This window comes from Nicotiana tabacum, chromosome 17 (genome assembly GCF_000715075.1).
Source record: "Nicotiana tabacum cultivar K326 chromosome 17, ASM71507v2, whole genome shotgun sequence".
Lineage (NCBI taxonomy): Eukaryota > Viridiplantae > Streptophyta > Magnoliopsida > Solanales > Solanaceae > Nicotiana > Nicotiana tabacum.
The window spans coordinates 70,465,975-70,492,442 of NC_134096.1; positions in this window are offsets into that span (position 1 = coordinate 70,465,975).

Consider the following 26,468-nt stretch of genomic DNA (forward strand, 5'->3'; position numbering starts at 1 on the left):
GATGTCCGGCTAAGAGACATCATATCTATGTTGAGTATCTAACTTCTCTCTTATATACACCATGAAAGCGACGGCATCCATTAAAATATAAATGAGTTTTATATATAGAGTTTTGACTTGGTGTCAAGATGGTTGGTACAGTCTGATATAATACTGCTCTTATTGGCTTTGCCTTAGTGGCTCCGTCTAGCCAGCCGTGAACCTCAGCCCGATAAAGGAGTTAAAAGGGTATCTTCTTTCACGGTTAGAACTGCTAGACACATGGGCTCAATAAAAATATGTATTATATCATGACAGGCCCCTTGCTTGAGTAAAGGTTTTAACCTTCCATACAGTCATTAAACTATATATAAAATTCAAGTATATTTTTATTCTTATATCCTTATTGATTGTGCGGATTACCGCCAGTCTTTAAATATAAGGGTACTGAATTAGCTAGATTAAGAATTCTCAAGTATGTTAAAATAGAAATCTTTAACTGGTGGAAACCTTCCAGGCATATAAAAGCCAGATGTGAGGTGTGAAACAAGTCCAGTTCCCGGTCAAACGGGTTATTTCTGTTTTAATTTAATTAAGAAGGTATGGCGGATTACCGTCCGCCACTTGATCCTGTTAATATGGTATCAGAGCCATGCCTAAGTTATCAATTCCATCATCAGTGGCTTTGGCATTAATAATCATTGCCTTTTCATCCATAGTTAAATAATTGTCCCACCAGCCACGAAGTTGGCCAGTAAAACCTGCAATAATCATTCTGCAAATATTTCTATCTGTATTTTTTACACTTTTACAGATAGTTGCATACATAAGCATTCTATGCACAAGAATAGTCAATTGCCTATCAGTCAAACCATCAAGATTCCACTCATATATTTCGGAACCACTATAAGACGTATTAGTCTGATTCCAATCACGTTCCTCTATTAAAACATCTTGAGGAGTTGGACGATTGTAATAATAAGTTTGCATTCTAGGTTTATCAGCATATCTGCTATCCGCAAACTTACTATTCTTTTTGGGGTAACTTCTGAGTTTATTAAACTCTGACAAAACATCCTTTTTGTAATCAAAAGTATTATCTAATTTATCAGCAAAATTATTTGATAAATCAATGGGTTTGATATTCAAACCGGATAACTTTTTATCAAGAAGTTCTTCTAAATCACCAAAAGATTTAAATTTAAAATCCTGAATCTTAGGAGGTCTTTGAATATGAGTAAAAGCAATTTGAGGTTCTGATTTGCTTCCTGAAGAAGAGGCAATATCAGTCAAAGTCTTTTTAGTACTCATATCTTTAATCAAGACTGTTAAATCATCAAGTTTTTTATCAAGAAAACTAATCTGTTCTCCCAGAACTTTAACATATAAGCCCAAATAATTGTTTTGAGAAATTAATTTATTAATTTCTGCGATGCTGACTGCAGCAACATCTTCATCAATAAATTTTTGAAATGCAGTGAAAGTAATACCTGTATTATTAGGTAAAACAAAAGGTGCTTGAGGAGGGTAAATGACTTTAGTAATATTGCCACTCCCGTCTTTATAAGATCTTTCTAAAACTTTTATATAAAGTGGTAAATATGTGGTTATAAACCAAGGAACAAAATACATAATTTGATTATGTAAAGCACAGGTTTCATAAAACTCTTGGGAAATATTATTTAAATCCTCTTTACTATAAGTATCAAAAAACCAAGTTTTAAACCGGTTCCACTTATCACTGAAAAATTCTTTTTGAATATAACCCCTAACTTGTGACCCTGGACTAAAATCAATTTGGTGCGGGATCATTTAAACACTGTCTGGGTCAAAATCCATCTCAGACGCAGAAGGAATATCCTTGTCAGAAATATTATCATTATCCTGGACAATATTTGTCTTCGGGTTAATCTTAACCCTTTCAACAGGTTTATCACCTATCTTAGTAGAAATTGTGTGTAGAGATGCAGCACGATTTCTAGCTGGTCCATAGACTGGTTCAACAGGAGAAATATGTTGAATATTGGGTAATAGTCTATGATTTGTGAAAGAATGTCTTTTATAATTAGAACTAATAGTAGGTAACAGTCTATTATTAGAGAATGACTGTCTACTATAAGTGGAACTATTATCGTCAAACTGAATGCAAATCCTACCATCCAGATTTTGAGTAATATGAGAATACTCAGTATTACTAACAGCATCAGTTATCTGACTGGGGGATATAACCGAATTTAAAGTCCATGTAGTTGAAAAATTGATTTCTTCCCACTTAATAGGTCTCCTCGTGGTGACCTTAGACTTTGCAAAATTCGTTTCCACTAAAATAGCCTGATCAGATGTATCATATAATTTACATCTGGGGTTTAACGTAGATAGCAATTTGAAATAAATTCTATATGATAAACATATAAGCTCAGAACCAGGCGCATAATTATAACCATGCGTTTTCACATTTAATGTTAATGCATCAAGTATATTAACATCAGATAGAGATAATTGCAGATTGGGTTGAGTATTAAAATATACTGGGCCGTAGGCAACAGTAGATTCAATAGAACCCATCAGAGACTGTCTAAAATTCAAATTTCTGGCATCTCTGAGAGCATCCAAAAATGTCTCTGGTAACCCTTTAAGGGTCAAAGGCTTAAAGGCAATTTGAACCATACTAATATGCAAATAATTATACTGGTGTTTATAAACATCTACATCATGCTTGTTTAACAAACGAATAGTCTGTTCAGACGAATTCAAAGCTAAAGATTGCTCAGTTGTTTTAACAAGTTATTTAGAAGAGAGTTTATCAAACCATCCATAATCATAAATTGTTCTAATAGGGACTTTAGGAATAGTCCATTTGTTTAACAAATCAAGGTTTTAAGGTATATCTACCTCTTCCAATCTAGTATTTTTCATACTAGTTTCTCCTAAATCTATTTTTCAGAAATATATCTATGTCGAATATTTCATATCTATCTTATATATACCATGAAAGTACCTAGGCTCTGATACCATATTAATAGGATCAAGTGGCGGGCGGTAATCCGCCATGCCTTCTCAATTAAATTAAAACAGAAATCACCCGTTTGACCGGGAACTGGACTTGTTTCACACCTCACATCTGGCTTTTATATGCCTGGAAGGTTTCCACCAGTTAAAGATTTCTATTTTAACATACTTGAGAATTCTTAATCTAGCTAATTCAGTACCCTTATATTTAAAGACTGGCGGTAATCCGCACAATCAATAAGGATATAAGAATAAAAATATACTTGAATTTTATATATAGTTTAATGACTGTATAGAAGGTTAAAACCTTTACTCAAGCAAGGGGCCTGTCATGATATAATACATACTTTTATTGAGCCCATGTGTCTAGCAGTTCTAACCATATGAATAGTTTTTTGAAAATATTTTGTAGGTATTAAACCTTCTTGAATGCAGCTAACATCTGCTCCACTATCAATCATGGCAATGTTTGTAATAGAAAAATTATTATCAATAAGAATAGTACATTTAATATACCATTTGTGAGCAGTAATAATTTGCATCATTCCTAAAAACATATCATGTTTAGGATTAAAACTAATAGGTTTTTCTTTACTATCAATTTCAGAAATACCTTTGTTTTTATCATCAGATTTCTCAGCTGGAGAATTGATTTTCTCAATCTGAGTAATCCTATGATCACAAATCATCTGATTTTGTTTAAGAGATTTAATCTCTCGTTTCAAGTTTTCAACTTTAATTTTTAAATCATCGAAAGAAGAATCTCTTGCTGGTGTTGCATTTTTGTTCAAAAGACGGTTATTAACCTCTAGTAAAGAATAAGGTGGTGAATATTCAAATTCCTTTTCAAAAGGTTTTGCAAAACTAGAACTTGAATTAGAACTTGAACTAGCAGCCAAATTAATAATTTTTTCACGCAGTTTTTCATCAGTAACTTCTTTTAAAAGTTCTATTACATTATCATATGTAATAGTTTTCATGTTTAAATTTTCAAATTGTGATTGTAATTTATAAAATTCATCATCACAAGTACATGTATCACCTTTGCAAGTTGTATAAGTATTATCAACATTTTTATCACTATCAGATAAATCAAGTAAATCAATTTCAGCTTCGCATTCTGACTCAGAATAATAATCTGATTCTGATCCAGAAGTGTATAACAAACTATAAACCTTATCACGTAGCTCATCGTCTAGTCCTAAGGTTTTCAGCTTTTGAAGCTTACAATTTGGTGCTATATGGCCAAATTTACCACACTTATAACACTTAATGTCAGCTAGGTCTCTCTTAGACCTATTTTTGGTAAATCTAGTAGCCTTACGATGGGCTTTCTTAGTTTCTCATTCTTCTTTGGATCTATATCTAGATCTCTTTCTCCTATAAGGACTATCTTGGTTGGGGTATCTATGATACTTATATTTCTTCTTCTTATGAGTAGAAGTCTCGGGTAAACCGAACTGGGCATAAAAGTCCCCTAATTGGTTTCTTTCCTTAAGTTTATCCATCTTAAGCTGTCTGGACAATCTTAATTCATTGCACAGGTTTAACCCTTCCTGTGTGCAAATTCCTATCAATTTACCATAGGTATAGTCTCTGTATGGAATTTCACCATAACTACTTCTTAAAATCTTTCTAACTCTTTCAGCAAATAAAGAGGGAAGGCCATCTATGAACTTAGCCTTCCAATGTTCCAGCTTATTTTCTGGTAGTTCCATCACTCTACTCATAAAAGTGTCTTTATACCATCTAAACTCACTTAAAGTCTTACATCTAAGGCTATTAAGGAGAGTACGAACAGTCTCGTTCTGATTGGTAAATCTACCATTGAAGTGTTCTAATATAGTAAGAATAAGAGTGTAAACCGCATCTTCTCTATTAAGATGTATATATAGTATAGTATATATAGTATATCTTAAGATGTATATATAATATATCGAATATAGTTTATATATCTTAAGTTGTATATATAGTATATATATACTATACTATACTATAGTATATAAGCCGTATTCGATAGTATATATATAGGCTTATATATATATATATATGTATATCGAATATAGCTTATATATCTTATGAGATGTATATATAGTATAGACTATAGTATAGTATAAATATAAGCTTATATATATATACTATACTATATATGTATATCGAATATAGCTTATATATCTTAAGTTGTATATATAGTATATTATATACTATACTATACTATATTATACTATATGTATAGCTTAAGATATATAAAAAGACAAAAATATTGTAAAGAGATATTCAAATCAATGCGTTATATTTTTATTATAGCATTAAAAATCATGGCAATATCTTTCTTAGTCTTCCTCCCCCTATGGAATGAGCACAACAAGGTGCTAATACCACTATTGAGAAGAAAAAGAAACTAATCAAGATGTGCCAAAATACAAGTTACATATTAATTTACATGGTATCTCTTACAAATTTCATAAATCCTTCAAGGTCCGGAAGAATTTCCGTTGGTGGTGGCGGAAATGAAGCTTGGTCATCACCGCTTCCAGGCAAAGCATCATCCTCCGCTAGTTCAGCTAACATTTCTTCGTAAGCTTCGTCTACCTCTGGTTGTGATTCAGCAAGTCCAAAATTTTTTCTTTTCGAACGGATCCAATCTCTGAAAAGTACTAATTTTTCCAAGCTCTCCCTCATAGACGCTCTATAATCACCAAGTCTTGCTTGACTGAAAGTGCTTTCTGATGCCACTGTTGAAGCTTGAATAGTTAAAATATCTCGGACCATCCTTGAAAGAATCGGAAAGTATTTTTCTTTGTCCTTCCACCATTCCAAAATATTAAAGGAGCCGTCGGGATTCACTTTCTCAATTCCCTGTGACAAATAAACTTGAAGCTCATTTAGTTGTGAAAAATCACTAGTACTAGAACCTTGAGAACCCCTGAACCCTGCCCAAGCACTAAGTGCTCTTACTCCCGCAGTTCTTTTAGATGATTGAGAATTAGAAGAAGAAGGAGTTGGAACATTTGGTCTAGCATGATCTAATGCAACTTGATAAGCATTATAAATAGTTTAAACATTTATTTTAATTGAGGCTATTGCGTTCGGAAGTTTAGACAACTCCTCATCTTCAAGTGCTAAACCATTATAAACAGCTTCATACCAAAATTGAGGACCTCCTAATTTCATAGTAGGATTTAATAATGCAGCAATACCATAAATAGGGGGAATAGAGAAAAAAATATTTTTTAAACTTTTTTCTCATGGAATAAATAGCAAGTTGATAAATTTTCCCATCCTCTGAAAAATGATCAAACAAATTTGTAAGTTCTGCAATATAAACTAAACAGTTAGAAATAGTAGGATAATATTGCCCAGAAAATTCATTTGTAGCAATATGGAATTTTTTAAAAAAATCTACAAGCATTTTAACATTAGCCCAATCCGCATTTGTAAGGTGCTCATCACCATCACTTACATGAGCATTAAACGTTGAGTTTATGGGGTTTCTATATTCATATGCAACAACTAAACTTTCATACATGTAATTCCATTTAGTTGGACAAGGTTTAGGAACCTTTCTTTCTCTTAGGCCAAATTCATCGCATCTTTTAAAATATTCTCTAAGTCTACTTCTACGGTTTGAATAAAAAAGCTAATTAAGAGCCATTTTAACCTTTTCAATTTCAACATTTAAAATTCGCATACCATCACCCACAATTAAATGGTAAATATGACAAATACATCTAACATGAAAAATATTACTAAATACAGGACTTAGTATAGTGGTAAGCAAGGCTACAGCATTTATGTTACTAGTAGCATTATCCATTAAAACTGACATTATTTTATTACTAATACAAAAATATCTACAAATATCCGCAATCGTGCTAGAAATAAACTGTCCTGTGTGACGTGAATTAATTATTCTATAAGCAATAATGCGCTTTTGCATTATCCAATGCTCATCAATCCAATGACTGGTAACAGTAAGGTAATCACAGTCATTACCACTTCTACCAATATCAGTTGTAATAGCAAGACGATAATTTATATGAGTAAATAAATAGCGCAAATATTATTCATATTCATGTTTATATTTATAAATATCACTCTTTACGGTTGTGCGAGAAAAACTTTTATAAGTAGGATTATAAATTTTTCTAATATAATGCACAAAGTGGGGGTTAGAAGGAAAACTATAGGGTAAGCACATAACAGTGACTATTTTTGCCAATTCTTTCTGATCTTTTTTTGGATCATAATATAAAATATCACCGGTAACAGTGTTAATTCCCAGTTGAAATTGATTTGAACCGGTACTAAGGTCAGCCTGACTAGGTGCACTTGTCCCCTCGGCCAAAGCTTTCATACGAAAATATCTAGCTTTATCTTGAGGGTGTAGCAATATGTGTCTAGTCAAACTTTCCGTCCCCCCCTCCTCCCTCCCTCCCCCCGACTTCCAACATATTGAAAAACTAACTCTTTGTCACAAGTTTTACACTTAGCCCTATTTTTTTCTCTTAGTTGAGTAAAAAATTACCAAACAAGAGATGTTTCTGCCCGTTTAGAAGGTTGTCTAGAAAAAGTAGGGGCAGTAATAGGAGGGTCAGACGGGGGATCATCTAGATTATTATTAGTTGGGTTAACTTCAGGAGCAGGACTAGTGGGTGTATCATCATCCGGTTGCGTTTCATCAAAATCTATTTCTTCATCATCATTTTCATCAATAGTTGGATTACCATAAAGAGCATTCATATATTCATGGTTTAATTGTTCACCGGGTGCAATATTATGGAAAAATTAACTCTCGGTAAATTGTAATAAACTATTATCGCTATCAAAAATAGGAGGTGTAGGACGGGTAACATGTTTGGGTCGGGGAGCCGGGGGAAGTGGAGGAGGAACATATTGGCCACTAGATTCACCACTCTTCGATTTTTCCTTATTTTTACTAAACATATTTTTTAAGGAATAAGCCATCTTAATTAATCAAGCAAAGTAAATAAAACAAACAAAATTATAATATTAAAACTTAAGAGTTGGAACGAGTTTACCGAATTGACGAACAACTTGTTGGAAATTGATTATCGTTGAAGACTTCAATTCATCAACTTCACAATTGTTTCACAAATTGTAACAATAAAGTAACAATAGTAGCAATTATAGAAGTAAATTAGAGAGAGATTGTGATAGATTGATGATTTTGTAAGAAAAAATAAAATAATGATGGGGTATTTATAGTTGAAAATAGGGAAAAAGTATAATTATAAAAAGTTTGGGATTAAAACAAAGTTGGGGGGTTAAATGCCTATTTCATAAATAGCCAACGGCTATTTTTGACAGCCCAACGGCTATTTTTGACAGCCCAACGGCTATTTTTTTTAAAAAAAAAAAAATAGCCGTTGGGCCCGCTAGGCCCGCTAAGGGACCGGGCCGGTCCCGGTCATTAGCGGGCCTAGCGGGCCCGGTCCGGTCCCGGGCCCTGGCAGGCCAAACGGTCCCGGGCTGACTTGCCTAAATCATAGGACCGGCCCACGAGACCGGACCAGGCCCGCTAAAATCGGACCAAACGGTCCTGGCCCGTTTAGCCGTTTGGCCTGGGGTCCCGAGCCTGGACCGGCCCACTTGCCAGCCTTAGTTTCGGGTAGGCTACGGGGTGATTTTGAACTTAGAAAATCTGATTTTTCTGCAACTTCAGGCTTCCGGTATTTCCTTCATCACGTTCGCAAATGTACTCTAGCGAATGCGAAGAGCAAACTGGGCTGGCTGAATTTTCCTTCTTCGCGAATGCGAAGATTGGGTCGCGAACGCGAAGCTATGGGGACTTCTCCTTTCACGAACGCGACCAACTCAACGCGAACGCGAAGCTTTAGAGGCCTGGGGGAGGGGTCTATTGTCCTTCTATGCAAACGCGAGCATTGGCACGCGTTCGCGAAGGCTTTTTCCCCCTAGCCTTCGCGTTCGCGTGCTAGTGCTCGCGTTCGCATAGAAGGACAACAGACCCCTCCCCCAGGCCTCTAAAGCTTCGCGTTCGCGTTGAGTTGGTCGCGTCCCCATAGCTTCGCGTTCGCGACCCAATCTTCGCGCTCGCGAAGAAGGAAAATTTAACCAACCCAGTTTGGTCTTCGTGTTCGCAAGAGTACATTCGCGAATGCGATGTATCACACTGAGAGAGAAATTTCGCAAGCAATTCGAGCGTCTACAGTAGGGCAGTGTGACTGTTACTCAGTATGAGTCCCGTTTTATGGATTTGGCCCGTCATGCTCTCCTTTTACTACCTACGGAGGGAGAGAGAGTGAGGAGGTTTATTGATGGACTCACTCACCCTATCAGACTTCAGATGGCCAAGGAGACCGGAAGAGAGATTTCTTTTCAGGCGGCTACTAATGTCGCAAGGAGGATCGAGATGGTTCTTATACAGGAGAGAGGGTAGAGATCCGATAAGAGGCCTCGTCAGTTCGGTGGTTTCAGTGGTGCCTCGTCTGGAGGCAGGGGTAATTTTGGTAGGGGTCATCCTCCCAGACCGTTTCATTCAGCACTTCATGCATCTCCCGGTGCTTCAGGGAGTCACAGTCCTATTATGCCTTACTCTGGGCAGCCAGCATTCAGTGCATATTCAGCTCCTATCAGTGCATCACCACTCCAGAGTTACTACAGCGGTTATCCGGCCCATTTGGGTCAGCTTCAGCTTCAGCAACCACGACATCAGGATAGGTGTTATGAGTGTGGGAACATTGTTCACATCAGGAGGTATTGCCCTATATTGTCAAGTAACAGATCTCGGCAAGATTCTCGCGCCATCATACCGGTACCGGTTGCTTCATCGCCTGCTCATCTAGCTAGAGGTAGGGGTCAGGCAGCTAGAGGTAGAGGTCAGGCAGCTAGAGGTGGAGGTCAGGCCATTAGAGATGGAGGTCAGACCATTAGAGGTGGAGGCCAGCCAGTCAGAGGCTGTCCTAGGGACGCAGTTCAGAGTGGTGGGGCCCATCCCCGATCTTATATGAAAGCTCGGTGTGTGGTAGAGAAAGGGTGTCCAGCCTATTTGGCTTATATTCGCGATCCCAGTGCGGATGTCCCTTCTATGGACTCAGTACTAGTTGTTCGTGAATTTTCAGAAATATTTCCTGCAGATTTGCCGTGGATGCCACCCGACAGAGATATTGACTTCTGTATTGATTTGGCTCTGGCACTCAGCCCATTTCTATTCCACCATACCGTATGGCCCCACCGGAGTTGAAAGAATTGAAAGAGAAGTTACAAGACTTGCTTGATCATGGATTTATTAGACCTAGTGTCTCGCCCTGGTGGGCACCAGTATTATTTGTAAGGAAGAAAGATGGCTCAATGCGGATGTGTATAGATTATCGGCAGTTGAACAAGGCCACTATCAAAAACAAATATCCGCTGCCAAGAATTGATGACTTATTTAATCGGCTTCAGGGTGACAAGGTATTTTCGAAGATCGATTTGAGGTCTGGTTACCATCAGTTGAAGATTAAGGCATCGGATGTCCCTAAAACAGCTTTTCGGACTCGGTATGGGCATTACGAATTCCTAGTGTTGTCATTTGGGTTGACAAATGCCCCAACAGCATTTATGGATTTGATGAATTGGGTGTTCAAGCCTTATTTGGATTCTTTTGTGGTTGTATTCATTGATGATATCTTGATTTACTCTAGTAGTCGAGAGGAACATGAGCAGCATTTTCGAAGTGTGCTTCACACCTTGAAAAATAATCAGTTATATGCCAAGTTTTCAAAATGTGAGTTTTGGTTAGACTCAGTTGCCTTTTTGGGGCATGTTGTATCAGCTGAAGGCATAAAGGTGGATCCTAAGAAGATTGAGGCTGTTCAAAATTGGCCTAGACCTACTTCAGTTATATAGATCCGGAGTTTCCTGGGTTTAGCAGGTTATTATCATCGGTTCGTGGAAGGGTTTTCATCTATAGCAAGCCCATTGACCAGATTGACCCAGAAAGGTGTCCCATTCAGATGGTTAGACGAGTGTGAGATGAGCTTTCAGAAGCTCAAGACCGCTTTGACTACGGCACCAGTGTTGGTATTATCCGCATGTTCAGGATCGTATACGGTATATTGTGACGCATGTCACATTGGGCTTAGTACAGTATTAATGCAAGATGGCAAGGAAATTGCATATGCGTCGTGGCAGTTGAAAGTTCACGAGAAGAATTATCCTGTTCATGACTTAGAATTGGCAGCCATTGTTCATGCGCTGAAGATTTGGAGGCATTACCTCTACGGTGTCTCATGTGAGGTATTTACTGATCACCATAGCCTTCAGTATCTGTTCAAACAAAAGGATCTTAATTTTAGGCAGAGAAGATGGTTGGAGTTGTTGAAAGACTATGATATCACTATTTTGTATCACCCCGGAAAGGCCAATGTGGTGGCCAATGCTTTGAGTAGAAAGGCTGTGAGTATAGACATTCTTGCGTATATTCCGGTTGGTGAGAGGCCATTAGCTGCAGATGTTTAGACTTTGGCTAATCAGTTCGTGAGGTTAGATGTTTCAGAACCTAATCGGGTTCTAGCTTGCACAGTCGCTCGATCTTCTTTATATGAGCGCATCAGAGAGAGGCAGTATGATGATCCTCATTTACTTGTCCTTAAGGACACGGTGCGGCACGGTGATGCCAAACAAGTTGTTATGGGAAAAGATGGGGTTCTGCGAATGCAGGGTCGTATTTGTGTACCTAATGTGGATGGGCTTCGTGAATTGATTCTTGAAGAAGCACACAGTCCTAGGTATTCTATTCATCCAGGTACCGCCAAAATGTATCAAGATTTGCGGCAACATTATTGGTGGAGGAGAATGAAAAAGGATATAGTTGCATATATAGCTCGGTGTCTGAATTGTCAGCAAGTTAAGTACGAGCATCAGAGACCTGGTGGTTTGTTTCAGAAGTTAGAAATTCCTGAGTGAAAGTGGGAGCATATCACTATGGATTTTGTTATTGGGCTCCCATGGACTCAGAGAAAATTTGACGCAGTTTGGGTCATTGTGGACAGGTTGACCAAGTCAGCACATTTCATTCCAGTGGCAGTTACCTATTCTTCAGAGAGGTTAGCTGAACTTTACATTCGTGAGATTGTCCGCCTTCACGGTGTGCCCGTGTCTATTATTTCAGATCAAGGTACGCGGTTTACCTCACATTTCTGGAGGGCTGTACAGCGTGAGTTAGGCACGCGGGTGGAGTTGAGTACAGCATTTCATCCACAGACAGACGTACACTCAGAGCGCACTATTCAGATATTGGAAGATATGCTTCGCGCTTGTGTTATAGACTTTGGAGGTTCTTAGGATCATTTCTTGCCACTTGCGGAGTTTGCTTATAATAATAGCTACCAGTCAAGCATTCAAATGGCTCCATATGAGGCATTATACGGAAGACGATGCTGATCGCCAGTTGGTTGGTTGAACCGGGAGAGGCTCGGTTGTTGGGTACCGATTTGGTACAGGATGCCTTGGATAAGGTCAAGATTATTCAGGATCGACTTCGCACAGCTCAGTCTAGGCAGAAGAGTTATGCCTAACGTAAAGTTTGTAATATTGCATTCATGGTTGGAGAAAGAATATTTCTCCAGGTTTCACCTATGAAAGGTGTAATGAGGTTCGGAAAGAAGGGCAAGTTGAGCCCTAGGTATATCAAACCCTTTGAAATTCTTGAAAGGGTGGGTGAAGTAGCCTATAGGTTTGCATTACTACCTAGTTTATCAGCGGTTCATCCGGTGTTCTATGTGTCTATGCTCCGTAAATATCATGGTGATCCGTCCCATGTGTTAGATTTCAGCTCAGTCCAATTGAACAAAGATTTGACTTGCGAGGAGGAGCCGGTGGCTATTCTAGCCCGGCAGGTCCGACATTTGAGGTCTAAGAGTTATCCTTCAGTTCGGGTGTAATGGAGAGGTCAGACGGTAGAGGCATCTACCTAGAAGTCCGAGTCGGACATGCGGAGTAAATATCCACACCTTTTCTCCAGCTCGGTTACATTTTCTAACTCCGTTCGAGGACGAACGTTTGTTTTAGAGGTGGAGAATGTGATAACCCAAAATGTTATTTTTAAATTTAATGAGTAATTCTGTGTTCTAAGACATCGAAAAGCACCATGTATCATTCTTCGACTTGCGTGCGCAGTCCGTACAATTTTCCGGAAAGTTTTTATGTGAAAAATGGATTAAAATGTGAAATAGAGCTTTAAAACTCAACTGGGTTGACTTTGGTCAACATTTTGAGCAAACGGACCCGGATCAGTATTTTGACAATTTTTGTAGGTCCGTATCGTGATTTGGGACTTAGGCGTATGCCCGGAATTGAATTCTGAGGTTCCTAGCCCGAGAAATGGAATTTTGATGAAAAATTAAAAGCTTGAAAGCTTAATAAATTTTAAGAAATTACTGATGCTGGATTTATTGTCCTCGGGTCCGTATTTTGGTTCTGAAGCCTGGTATATGTCCACTATAATATTTATGACTTGTATGCCGAATTTGGTGAGAATCGGAGTTGATTTGACGTGATTCGGATGTCCGGTTGTAAAAATATAAGTTTTAAAGTTTTCTTAAAAACCTCCTTCGATTTGGTGTCCGATTCATAGTTCTAGGTGTTATTTTGGCGATTTGATCACGCGACCAAGTTCGTGTGCGGTTTGTGGACTTGTGTGCATGTTTGGTTTGGAACCCCGAGGGCTTGGGTGAGTTTCGGGTAGGCTACGGGATGATGTTGAACTTAGAAAATCTGGTTTTTCTGCAACTTCACGCTTCTGGTATTTCCTTCATCGCGTTCGCGAATGTACTCTCGCGAACGCGAAGAGCAAAATGGGCTGGCTGAATTTTCCTTCTTCGCAAATGCGAAGATTGGGTCGCGAACGCGAAGCTATGGGGACTTCTCCCTTCGCGAACGCGACCAACTCAATGCGAACGCGAAGCTTTAAAGGCCTGGGGGAGGGGTCTGTTGTCCTTCTACGCGAACGCGAGCACTGCCACACGAACGCGAAGGCCAGGGGGGGAAAAAGCCTTTGCGAACGCGAAGGAGGACTCACGAACATGAAAGCCACGGGCTGCTATTCATCGCGAACGCAACAGGCCCTTCACGAACGCGAAGAAGGCCTGATGCCTGTGACTTAAAAGAGAACTAGAATGGGATTTTTCCCATTTTTCACAAATCCTCAATTAGAACTCGGTTTAGGGGCGATATCAAAGGAGTTTTTCACGATTTCGAACTGGGTAAATGTTCTTTATCATATAGTGATTGTATTTCATAAATCTAAGTCTATATTCATCATTTATTTAGGATTTAGATGAAAGAAATTGGAATTTTTGTAAAACTTTTCAAAAACAAACAATTTAGATTTGAAGGTCCATTTGACATCGGAATTGGATAATTTTTGTATGGGTGGACTCGTCTCGGAATGGGTGTTCGGATTGAGATTTGAGATGTGGGTCCCACTGCTGAATATTTTAATGAATTTCGGATTTTTATCCAGAAAAATTTGTAAATTCATATGAAATTAATTCCTATGATTCGTATTGAGTATATCGAATTGTTTGTGAATAGATTTGAAGATTTGAGAGATAAATTTTAAAGAAAAAGTTGTGGTCGAGTAATTGATTGGAATTTGCAAAGCGAGGTAAGTGTCGTGGTTAACTTTGACTTGAGGGAATAAAACCCTTAAATTATTTGTTATGTGAAATGCATGCGAACGATGTATAGGCGAGGTGACGAGTGTCTATACGTCGTCAAATTAATTGTATGCCTGCTTACTTGAAAAATCATAAATTATTTTAAATCATAAATTAATTATTATAATAATTATTTCTCTCCTATTCTTTGTCAAATATTAATTCTTGCATTAATTGTTATATGCTATTTGAATTATGTGTTTTAATTGTTATTTGAGATTTAACATATTAAATATTAAACTGCCTATTTTCTCCTTGATTTTCATAATAATTTGCTATTTGTCATTGTTTGTTTTATAATTAATCATAATTATTGTATGCTTGTTGTCTTATAATTTTATATTAATTGTTGCATTTATTGGGGAAATTTCTTCTATAAGAATTGGTAAATGTATATATTGGAGGATCGGGTTGCACGCCGCAACAAAATTGATTGTTGCATTTATTGGAGAAATTTCTTCTATAAGAATTGGTAAATGGATATATTGGAAGATCGAGTTGCACGCCGCAACAGAATTGATTGAAATGGATATATTGGAGGATCGGGTTGCACGCCGCAACAGACTTATTAAAAAGTCCATATTGGAGGATCGGGTTGCACGCCGCAACAGACTTATTAAAAGTCAATATTGGGGGATCGGGTTGCACGCCGCAACAGACTTATTAAAAAGTCTATATATACTTGATTGAAATAAATATATGATAGACTTGATTAAAAGGAATATATTGGGAGAGCGGGTTGCACGCTGCAACAAAATTGAATGTGAATATGTTGTGAGAGCGGGTTGCACGCTGCAACAGATTTGATGGAAATGATAATTGGTTACGACTACTGAATTGGCTTCAATTATCATAAATGAGTTACCTAATTTATTTCTATTACTTGTTGTTGTTACTAATATTGCGAACAGGTTAATGTAAGTGACCCGCCTTAGCCACGTCACTACTTCATCGAGGTTAGACTGAGCACTTACCAGTACATGGGGTCGGTTGTACTGATACTACACTCTGCACTTCTTGTGCAGATTTCAGAGTTGGTCCCAGCGGCGTACCGTAGACTTGCTCGGATTTCAGCTACTCGGAGGAGACTTGAGGTATAATTGGATGGCGTCCGCAGTTCTGAAGTCCCCGTCTATTTTACTTTAGCTGTGTGTTTATTTCCAGACTATTTTATTTTATTCAGACCTTTATTTGTATTAATCTAGAAGCTCGTGCACTTGTGACACCAATTCTGGGATGGTATTTAGACACCATTATTTTTATGGATTATTCACTATATTTTAGACTTTGCTTCTGCATTTGTTCTTTGTTATTAACAAATTCAAAAATTATTTTAAAATGGATAATATTATTCTAACATTGGCTTGCCTAGCAAGTGAAATGTTAGGCGCCATCACGGTCCGAAGGTGGGAATTTCGGGTCGTGACATGCCGACTTATGTGTAAACGACCCCAGAATGGAGTTTTGATGATTCCAATAGCTCCGTTATGTCATTTATGACTTGTGTGCAAAATTTGAGGTCAATCGGACGTGATTTGATAGGTTCCGACGTCGTTTGTAGAAATTAGAAGTTTCAAAGTTCATTAGGCTTGAATCTATGTGTGATTCGTGTTTTAGTGTTGTTGGATGTGATTTGAAGACACGACTAAGTTCGTATGATATTTTAGGACTTGTTGGTATATTTGGTTAAGGTCACGGGGGCCTTGGGTGAGTTTCGGACGGCTAACGGATCAATTTTGGACTTGGCATTTTAGCTGAAGAATGCTGTTTTTCTGTCACTAGTTTCCTTCTATGCGATCGCGTGAGAAGGTCCGCGATCGCATAGGCTTGTTTAGGCAGAGGTGAGATTGTTCTATGCGATCGAGAGAAGGCAACCGCGATCGCGTAGGTTTGGCCAGGCTGTGTGACGCGAACGCGTGGGAAATGTCGCGTTCGTATAGAGGAAATAGAGCAGAAGTGGAGGTCACGCGTTTGTGCTTCGCGATCGCGTGGATGAGTCCGCGATCGCGTAGGTTTGTGCATCAGTGATCCGCGTTCGTGTGGATTCAACTGCATTCGCGAAGGCCAAATTTGGGGGCAGTTTCTTTTGTGCTTCGCGATCGCGTGAACTAATCCACGATCGCATAGGGTCAATTTTTGGTAGTGGAAATATGTGCTTCGCGATCGCATAGAAGAAATGACCGTGCAGAGAGTTTAAGTTCTGAAAATGGAACTTCGTCCCATTTTCCATTTTTACCGATTTGGAGCTCGAGAAGAGGCGATTTTTGGGAGATTTTCAAGGAAAACAATAAAGTATGTGTTATTAACTAAATATTGGTCAAATTACCTGAATCAATGATTGTTTTTAACATTTAATTGGTGAATTAAGTTGGAAAATTGTGAAAACCCTCTTTGTTTAATTTGAAGATTTGAGGGTCGAGTTGATGTCGGATTTGAATAAAATTTATATGGTTGGACTCGTGGTTGAAGGAGCGTTCATATTTTATAACTTTTGTCGGGTTCCGAGACGTGGGTCCTAAGGGAAATTTTTTAGTGTAATTTCAGATGTTTGTGGAAAAATTAGTATTTGATATAGAATAAATTCCTATAATTTGTGTTGATTGAATCAAATTAATTGTGACTAGATTCGAGTCGTTCGAAAGTTGATACGCATAGAATGGAATTTCTGGAGCATTATTTAGCTTGCTCGATATTGAATTCGGCTTGTTCGAGGTAAGTAACTATTCTAATCTTGGAGCTGAGGGTATGAACCCTGAATATACGTATTATGTGAATTATTTGGAGGTGACGCACATGCTAGGTGATGGGCGTGTGGGCGTGCACTATAGAAATTATGACGTAATTGGTTCCGTAAAATTTTGTAGTCAAATAATCTTGGCATTTTCTATGTAGTTTTATGTCTTAAAGAAATTGAGCTGAGAATCATATTAAAATTCATGTTGAGGCTATGTGCTAGTATTATTGGGACCCACAGAGGTCATATTGCTGTGAATTATTTATTTTAAATTGAAAATTTATACTCTGTCATATTCATTACATATTATATCTCAGTCTCTGTTGCTATTTATTGATACATCATATCATCATTTTCGCGCTATTTTCATGACTTTGTGAGCCCATGAGAGAGAGACTGGAGAGATTGATGACTGAGGGAGTACAAGGGCCTGACTGTGATGATATTTTTGGGATCGGGTGGCACACCGTAGCAGGCCATGTTGGCTTTATATATATTATTATTATGTGGATCGGGGCTGCCCGCCTGCAGCAGACCTTACAGGCTTTATATAGCATGTGAGTTGTCCGTGCAGCACGTGAGTTGTCCGTGCGAATCCAGATATTTGTACTATAGCACGTGAGTTGTCCGTGCGGTTTATAGCGCTTGGGCTGAAGGAGCCCCTCCAGAGTCTGCACACACCCCCAGTGAGCGCGGTTGATATTATTAAGGGATGGATCTTCCCTGGACATGGATCTTCTCTGAATTATTGTATACCTGGAGATGGATCTTCTCAACGGACTGGATTGGCCCTACTTGGTACTGAGTGACTGATGATCAGTTGATGTGTATATTCTGTGATGGATCTTCCCTGGGCCGGATTGGCCATATACAGTACCGAGTGATTGGGCATGATGAGTGGAATGTGTGAGAAAGTGATATTGAGTACTCTGAGAGTGTGAGTACATGAGTTCATCTCTGAGATACATTGCATTGACATGCACACGTGACATACAGGCATAGAGATGTATTTTCCTCATGATGTACGGTATCACATCATTCATGATTTCTCACACATGTTGACACATGGGCATAGTGATGCATTTGTTTTATACTGGTTATCTAGAAAGAAAATGAGACATATTAATTATCATTGAAAGGATTTTGGGAAAATTTCTATTTTCAAACTTGCTCATATTTTTGGCTACTTCGGTAAACGATTTGGGGTTTCACTGATGTACTTGAAAGGCAGAACTATTTTCAGAAATCATGATTTTGCTGAGCATTTTTATCTCTGAGTTACTTCTTGTATTATTTGCTTTACGTTGTTATGGACTGTTGTTGGCTATTGGTGTGGACCCGACCTTAGAATAAGCTCGTCACTAATTTCAACCTAAGGTTAGGTTTGTTACTTATTGAGTACATGGGGTTGGTTTGTACTCATACTACACTTCTACATCTTGCGTACAGATGTTGGCTATTGATACTATTGTGTTCGACGAGAGATGGATTTGAAGACGTACCTGTGTTCTAGTTGTAGCTGCCTCTTGTTCATGGTAGCCTTAGATTCATAAAACTTTATTTATGTACTTTTCAAACAGATGATGTTCTACTTCATACCAGCTTTATATACTCTATTCTTAAAAGCTCATGATTTGTACTACCAGTTCTTGGGGAAATGTATTAGTTTTATATATTTTCTTTTAATTAATTGCCTTATAAATTTCATGGAAATTGGATAGTTGGTAATTGGCTTACCTAGCGGGTTGGGCTAGGTGCCATCACGACTAGTTGGATTTTGGGTCGTGATAAAAAACCGGGCTCATGATACACTCCGGCCTCCAATAGGGTAAAATAAACTCGAGATATGATTGCGAAGGATCGAAATCGAAACAAAGGTCTCATTGAGTTCAGAATTCGGGGGCACGTTTTCTGCCTTCGAGAATGTCGGGGTCATGATTCAAGATCCAAATCCTGAAAGACTTCGGAAGACATTGTCGGGCAATCAAGCACGACCAACAGAAGGCTGTAATATCCGCGACTGACCGAATATCGCGGCGTGGATCCCGGCACGTATCGATGAAGAACCGGTAATAAGTTAAATAGAAGATATTTTACCTTTTATAGAGTTGTACTTAGAGTAGGATCCCCCTACTATATAAAGGTGGGTCTAATAATTCATTAGGGACATTCTAACACGTATTCCAAAGCAATATATTATTATTATTTTCACTGTTATTGTAAGCTTTTTCTCTCGTTCATCAAAATTGTCCACTGTGAGCCCGGATCGAGGGTGAATGCTTCACCAAGGCTGGAATCATCCTCCTCGCTTGTTTTGAAATTATTGTATCTTTACTTATCCATTCTAACTCAATTTATCTTTTTGTATCAAATTAATATGCATATCCTTAAAACCACTTACAAATTTAATTGTTATCCGATTAAGGGTAAATGGTTTGGTGCCCACCGTGGGGCTAAGGATAATAGTGGCAATTTGATACAAATTTCCGTAACACACCCTACTTCACACTTGTTCTTTGAAGTGTCTTTGATTTCAGATCTAAGTTTAAAATGTTGAACTCCCAATCTGCCCCTCTAAACATGGATGTTGAATCTGGGCACCATGGCGAGAACAACAAATTTTTGCCCGGTAACGAGGTGCCCCTTGCCAATCCCAACAGAATTACGGTCGCGGACCCGATCGACGCCAACTCACATGTGGCCATTAACATGAATTTGCCCACCGATACAGAGAACAGCTTTCGAGGGGGAGTCTGATCGGTAGCCCAAAATACTCGTGACGGTGAAGGGGATGGGATCAATTTACGGGAGATTTTTGAAATGCGGCAGACCTAGAAGGCAGCAATAGCCCAACTACAGAACCATAGCCGCGCTCTCAGTAAAGTTGAGCCCGAACCGTCCCGGAAAAACACTCGCAGAAATAAACCAGCCATAGTAATGAAGCTGAACCCGGGACTAACCCTAAGATAATAAAGATACTCGAGGAATTGACAAAATGGGTAGAAACGGGAGAAAAGAATATCGAAGCCAACGACAAGAAGGTGGAGACCTACAACTCTAGGGTCGACCAGATCCCTGAAGCACCTCCAATATTGAAGGGCCTAGACTCCAAAAAGTTTGTTCAAAAACCTTTTCCTCCTAACGCGGCTCCGAAGCCGATCCCAAGAAGTTCTGCATGCCTGAAATTCCTAAATACAACGGAACAACTGATCCAAATGAACATGTGACCTCGTACACATGCGTCATCAAGGGGAACGACTTGGAAGATGATGAGATCAAATTTGTCCTACTGAAAACGTTCGGAGAGACCTTGTCAAAAGGAGCTATTATATGGTATCACAACTTGCCCCCCAATTCTTTTGACTTATTTGCGATGCGTGCAGATGCTTTTGTAAAAGAGCACGCCGGAGCCATCAAAGTTGAGACCAAGAAGTCGGACCTTTTCAAGGTAAAGCAAAGAGATAACGAGATGCTCGGGGAGTTCGTGTCAAGGTTTCAAATAGAATGGATGGACCTGTGGCCGGTGGCAGACGATTGGGTCATTTAGGCCTTCACCCAAGGACTCAATGCTCGAAGCTCATTGGCTTCGCAGCAGTTGAAGCAAAATCTAGTAGAATATCCAGCTGTAACTTGGGCTGATGTGCATTACCGGTACCAATCAAAAATTAGGGTCGAAGATGATCAGCTTGGGACCCCTTTCGGGTCTGTTTATCCTGTCTGAGCTAGTGACAGATACAAAAGAAACATTGATCATGAACAAGGTCAAGTAGAGATCAGTATCAACCATACAACGGTGATCGTAGGGGTAACGGGTCTGGAAGAAACCATGTGAGAAGTCAAAGGAGAAGCGATCGAGGTCAAAATAACCGGGGACTCATGAGCAAAAACGGTTTCGACAGGCCCATCAAGTCTAAGGAAGCGCCGAGGTTATCGTAGTACAACTTCAACGTCGATGTTGCTGCTATCGTGTCTGCCATCGGACGTATTAAAGACACCAAGTGGCCTCGACCTATACAGTTTGATCCATCCCAAAGGGATCCGAACTTAATATATAAATATCATGGCACTCACGGCCACAGAACAGAGGATTGCCAACATTTGAGAGAGGAAGTAGCCCGATTATTCAACAACAGACATCTCCGAGAATTCCTGAGCGATCGAGCCAAAAACCATTTCAGGAATGGAGATTCTAGTAAGCAGATCGAGTAGGAGGAGCCTCAATACGTCATTAACATAATCATCGGTGGGGTCGACGTTCTCTAGGGGCCGATGTTAAAGCACACCAAAGTGTCCATCAAGAGGGAAAAACGGACTTGAGATTACGTACCAGAAGGAGCCTTGTCTTTCAATGACGAGGATGTTGAAGGCATCGTACAGCCCCACAATGATGCACTGGTAATATCTGTACTCATAAATAAATCTCGAGTTAAGCGTGTGTTAATTGATCCAGGTAGATCGGCTTATATCATTAGATCGAGGGTCGGGGAACAACTAGGTCTACAAGACCAAATCATGCCTGCAGTCAGGGTTCTGAACGGATTCAACATGGTATGCGAAACCACTAAAGGGCAGATAATATTACTAGTGAACACCGCCAAAACCATTCAGGAAACAAAGTTCTATGTGATCGAAGGAGACATGAGGTACAATGCTCTGTTCGGGAGACCATGGATTCACAACATGAGGGCAGTACCCTCAACGCTGCACCAGGTGCTGAAATTCCCGATGCCAGGAGGGACTAAAACAGTTATGGAGAATAATCGTCCATAAAGGAAATGTTAGCGGTCGACGAGGTGATCCCGATATCCGCACTTTTGACATCGAAGATTCTAGGTCTGGTGTCCATAGATGAAACCAAATAGCAATTACTGATACATGCCTCGATCGAATCAGAGAAGCAGGAGATGGATGAGGGCGATGACTACGAAGTTCCTAGATCTTTTATAGTCCCCGATGATTCTGTCGCCACCAAATCAACATTAGAAGAACTAGAGCAAGTCATATTGATTGAACAACTGCCTGATCATAAGGTACACCTGGGCACGGGGCTAAGTCCCGAGCTCAGGAAAAAACTCATTCAATTCCTTATAGCTAACATAAATTGTTTTTCTTGGTCCCACCTCAATATGACAAGGATTCCGCCGGAGATAACTACTCACAAGCTAAGCCTGGATCCGAAGTTACATTTGGTCAAGCAAAAAAGGAGGCCTCAGTCCGAAGTCAAGCATGCATTCATCAAGGACGAGGTATCTAAACTCCTTAAAATATGGTCCATCCGGGAGGTTAAGTACCCAGATGGGCTAGCAAACGTAGTAGTAGTCCCTAATCCGGGAGGTTAAGACTTAAACAAGGCATGCCCCAAGGACTCTTTCCCTCTGCCAAATATCGATCGCACTTACCAACGCCTAGTAAATTAGATGTTCGAAGAGCAAATAGGAAAATCAATGGAGATTTACATTGACGATATGTTGGTTAAGTCCCTGCGAGAAGAGGACCATTTGAAACATTTGCATTAAACCTCTGATATATTGAAGAAATATAATATGAAGTTGAACCTAAAGAAATGCGCATTCGGAATCGGGTCCGAGAAATTCCTCGGATTCATGGTGTCCAACCGGAGAATCGAGATTAATCCCAATAAAATCAAGGCCATCGAGGACATCACCATTGTGGATAATGTTAAGGTCGTTCAAAGATTAACAGGGTGCATAGCCACTTTGGGTCGATTCATATCGAGGTCCTACGACAAGAGCCATCGATTCTTTTCACTATTGAAAAAGAAGAATAACTTCTCGTGGACCCCGGAGTGTCAACAAGCCTTTGAGGAACTCAAGCGGTACCTTTCGAGCTCGTCTTTGCTTCATACTCTGAAGGTAGACGAACGGTTGTACCTGTACTTAGCGGTATCCTAGGTAGCGGTAAGTGGAGTCTTGGTCCGGGAAGAGGAAGGTACGTAATTTCCTATCTATTATCTTAGCAGATTCCTAGGCGAGGCTGAAACTAGGTATCCTTACCTAGAAAAATTGGCGCTCGCTTTGCTGAGAGCCTCTAGGAAGCTAAAACTGTATTTTCAATGCCATCCCATGTGTGTTGTGACTACTTACCCATTAAGAAACATAATGCAAAAGCCCGAGCTCTCAGGGCGATTGGCTAAATAGGCCGTAAAGATCAGCGGGTACGATATCGAATATCGACCCGGAACGGACATCAAATCTCAAATTTTGGCGAACTTCATAGACGACTTTACGTCAGCCCTAATTCCTGAGGTCGAGAAAGAGTTGTTGTTGAACTCGGGGACCTCTTTCGGAATCTGGACCCTCTTCACGGACGGTGCCTCGAATGAAAAGAGGTCCGTACTTGGCATCGTGTTCAAGCCATAGACGGGTAATGTAGTTAGGCAATCTATTAGAACTGTAAAATTGACTAACAATGAGGCCGAGTATGAGGCCATGATTGTAGGTCTTGAACCGACTAAAAGCCTGGAGGCTGAGGTGGTCGAAACTAAGTGAGATTCACTCTTCATGGTGAACACCAAGTCAATGGAACGTTCGAATTCAAAGAGGAACGAATGCAAAAATACCTGGATAAACTATAGGTAATGTTACATCGGTTCAGGGAATGGACTTTATAACATGTACCTCGGGATCAAAACAGCAACGATGCTCTTGCTAACTTGGGATCGTCGGCTGACGATAATGAATTCAACTCAACAACGGTCGTACAACTCATGAAATCGGTAGTGGAGGAAGGCCATGCTGAGATAAACTCGATAAGCTTTACCTGGGACTGGAGAAACAAATACGTATATTACCTGAAGACTGGAAAACTTCCCTCGGATCCTAAAGAATCGAGAGCTCTGTGTGCAAAGGCGGTCCGGTTCAGCTTGTCCAAAGACTGTACCCTACTCAGAAGAGCATTCGATGGCCCACTCGCCATATGTATGGGACCGGGAGACACCGAGTATGTTTTTATGAAAGTCCACGAGGGCACCTGCGAGAACCATTCGGGCGCTGAGTCATTGGTTCGGAAGATAATCATAGTCGGCTACTACTGGATCGACATGGAAAAAGACACAAAGGAGTTCATGCAAAAATGCGACGAATGTCAAAGAGCATGCTCCGATTATCCATCAGCCTGAAGAACCGTTGTATTCGGTCTTGTCACCCAGGTCGTTCATGAAATGGGTAATGGACATCATTGGTCCCCTGCCTTGGGCTGGTAAAGCTCAATTTATCTTATTTATGACTGATTATTTTTCTAAGTGGGTGGAAGCCGAGGCTTTTGAGAAAGTCAGGGAGAAGAAGGTTATTGATTTCATATGGGACCACATAATATGCAGATTCGGAATACCGGCCGAGATCGTGTGCGACAATGAGACCACATAAAGTGAGGGAGGAGGAGGTTATTGATTTCATATGGGACCACATAAAGTGAGCAAGTTTTTCGAGGACCATAAGATCAAAAGGATCCTATCGACACCCTATCACCCTAGTGGAAACGGGCAAGCAGAGTCCACAAACAAAACCATACTCCAAAACCTCAAAAAGAGATTAACCGACGCCAAAGAGAAATGGAAGGAAATCTTGCCTGAAGTCCTATGGGCATATCATACGACCTCAAAATCAAGTACCGGGGCCACCCCGTTCTCGTTGGTCTACGTCGAAGCTCTTATACCGGTCAAAGTAGGAGAACCGAGTCCCAGGTTCCGATATACGACTGAAGAATCAAACGAGGAGGCCATGAGTACGAACCTGGAACTGCTAGACGAAAGGCGCGAGGCCGCCCTTGCCCGATTGGCCGCCCAAAAACAATTGATCGAAAGATATTACAATCGGAGAGCCAACCTTCGACACTTCAATATCGGAGACTTGGTGTTAAGAAAGGTGATATTGAGCACCCAAAACCCAAATAAAGAGAAGCTGGGACCGAATTGGGAAGGTCCATATTGAATTATAGAGATCACCGGCAAAGGATCGTACAAACTCGAAACGGTGAACGGTGAGTGGCTACCAAACAACTGGAACATAACCCACTTAAAATGATATAACTGTTAAGGTACGACCGCATTCATTACCTTTCTTTAAATATATTACGGGCTGGACTAACATTTGCAGGTAACTACCAAGGAATGATGCAACTATTAGGCCTGAAAGCACGCGTTGCACTCTTTTTCCCTTGAACCAGTTTTGTCCCAAATGGGTTTTCCGGCAAGGTTTTTAATGAGGCAACAGTGGATCGTGCTAACTTAGAATTGAAGACTGACTATGAACCGAAGTCAAGGTTCGCATCAACGGTATTCGAGCCCTCTCTAAGATCGGCCCCGAATACTGGGGGCCATCACCCTCGGGTAATGATTTTAGCAAGGAAGGAAACTTCATGCTCAAATACGTCTGGACTTGGTGGATAGGATTTGTTGTAAAGACCAAACGGTCAAATGAACTGTGCCCATATAGACCACTTAAGCCATAACATGAAGCTTGTACATATTTATAATCTTGTATGTTGCACAGAAATAAAAGAAAGTTCCTACCTTGCAGATACATATTTTGTCTCTTAATTACTGTATTTTGTTCCTTAAAGACATCGGGCTCAAGGGCCACCTCTATCTGAATCCAAGAGATCACCCCCGCTCAGGGACTGTCGCATGGACAAGCCCGGACGGCTCGGGCTACGAAGCCCGGGGGCAAAAACCTATTAGGAAATGACCGAACTTCAACGGCTATGGTCATCCCCATTCAGGGATTGTTGTCCTGGGCAAGCCCGGATGACTCGAGGTAATAAGCCCATTAGGCAACACTCGAACTTAAGAGGCTAGGGTCATCCTAGAACGTCTCGGAGACGTGCGAGATCCGTAACCAAAACATAAGGCCTTCAAAATTTCTAAACTGGTTCAAAGGCTACCTTCGGCAAAATTATAATCTAAAACATTCTAAGTAAACACTTCGGGGAAAGCTTTCATTCATACTGAGCCCCCATGAGTCTTAAGCAAAATAATATCAAGAACGAGCATTGTTCGAACCTTTGAACAAGACCTAATTATTACATGCTAAGGCATTCATAAT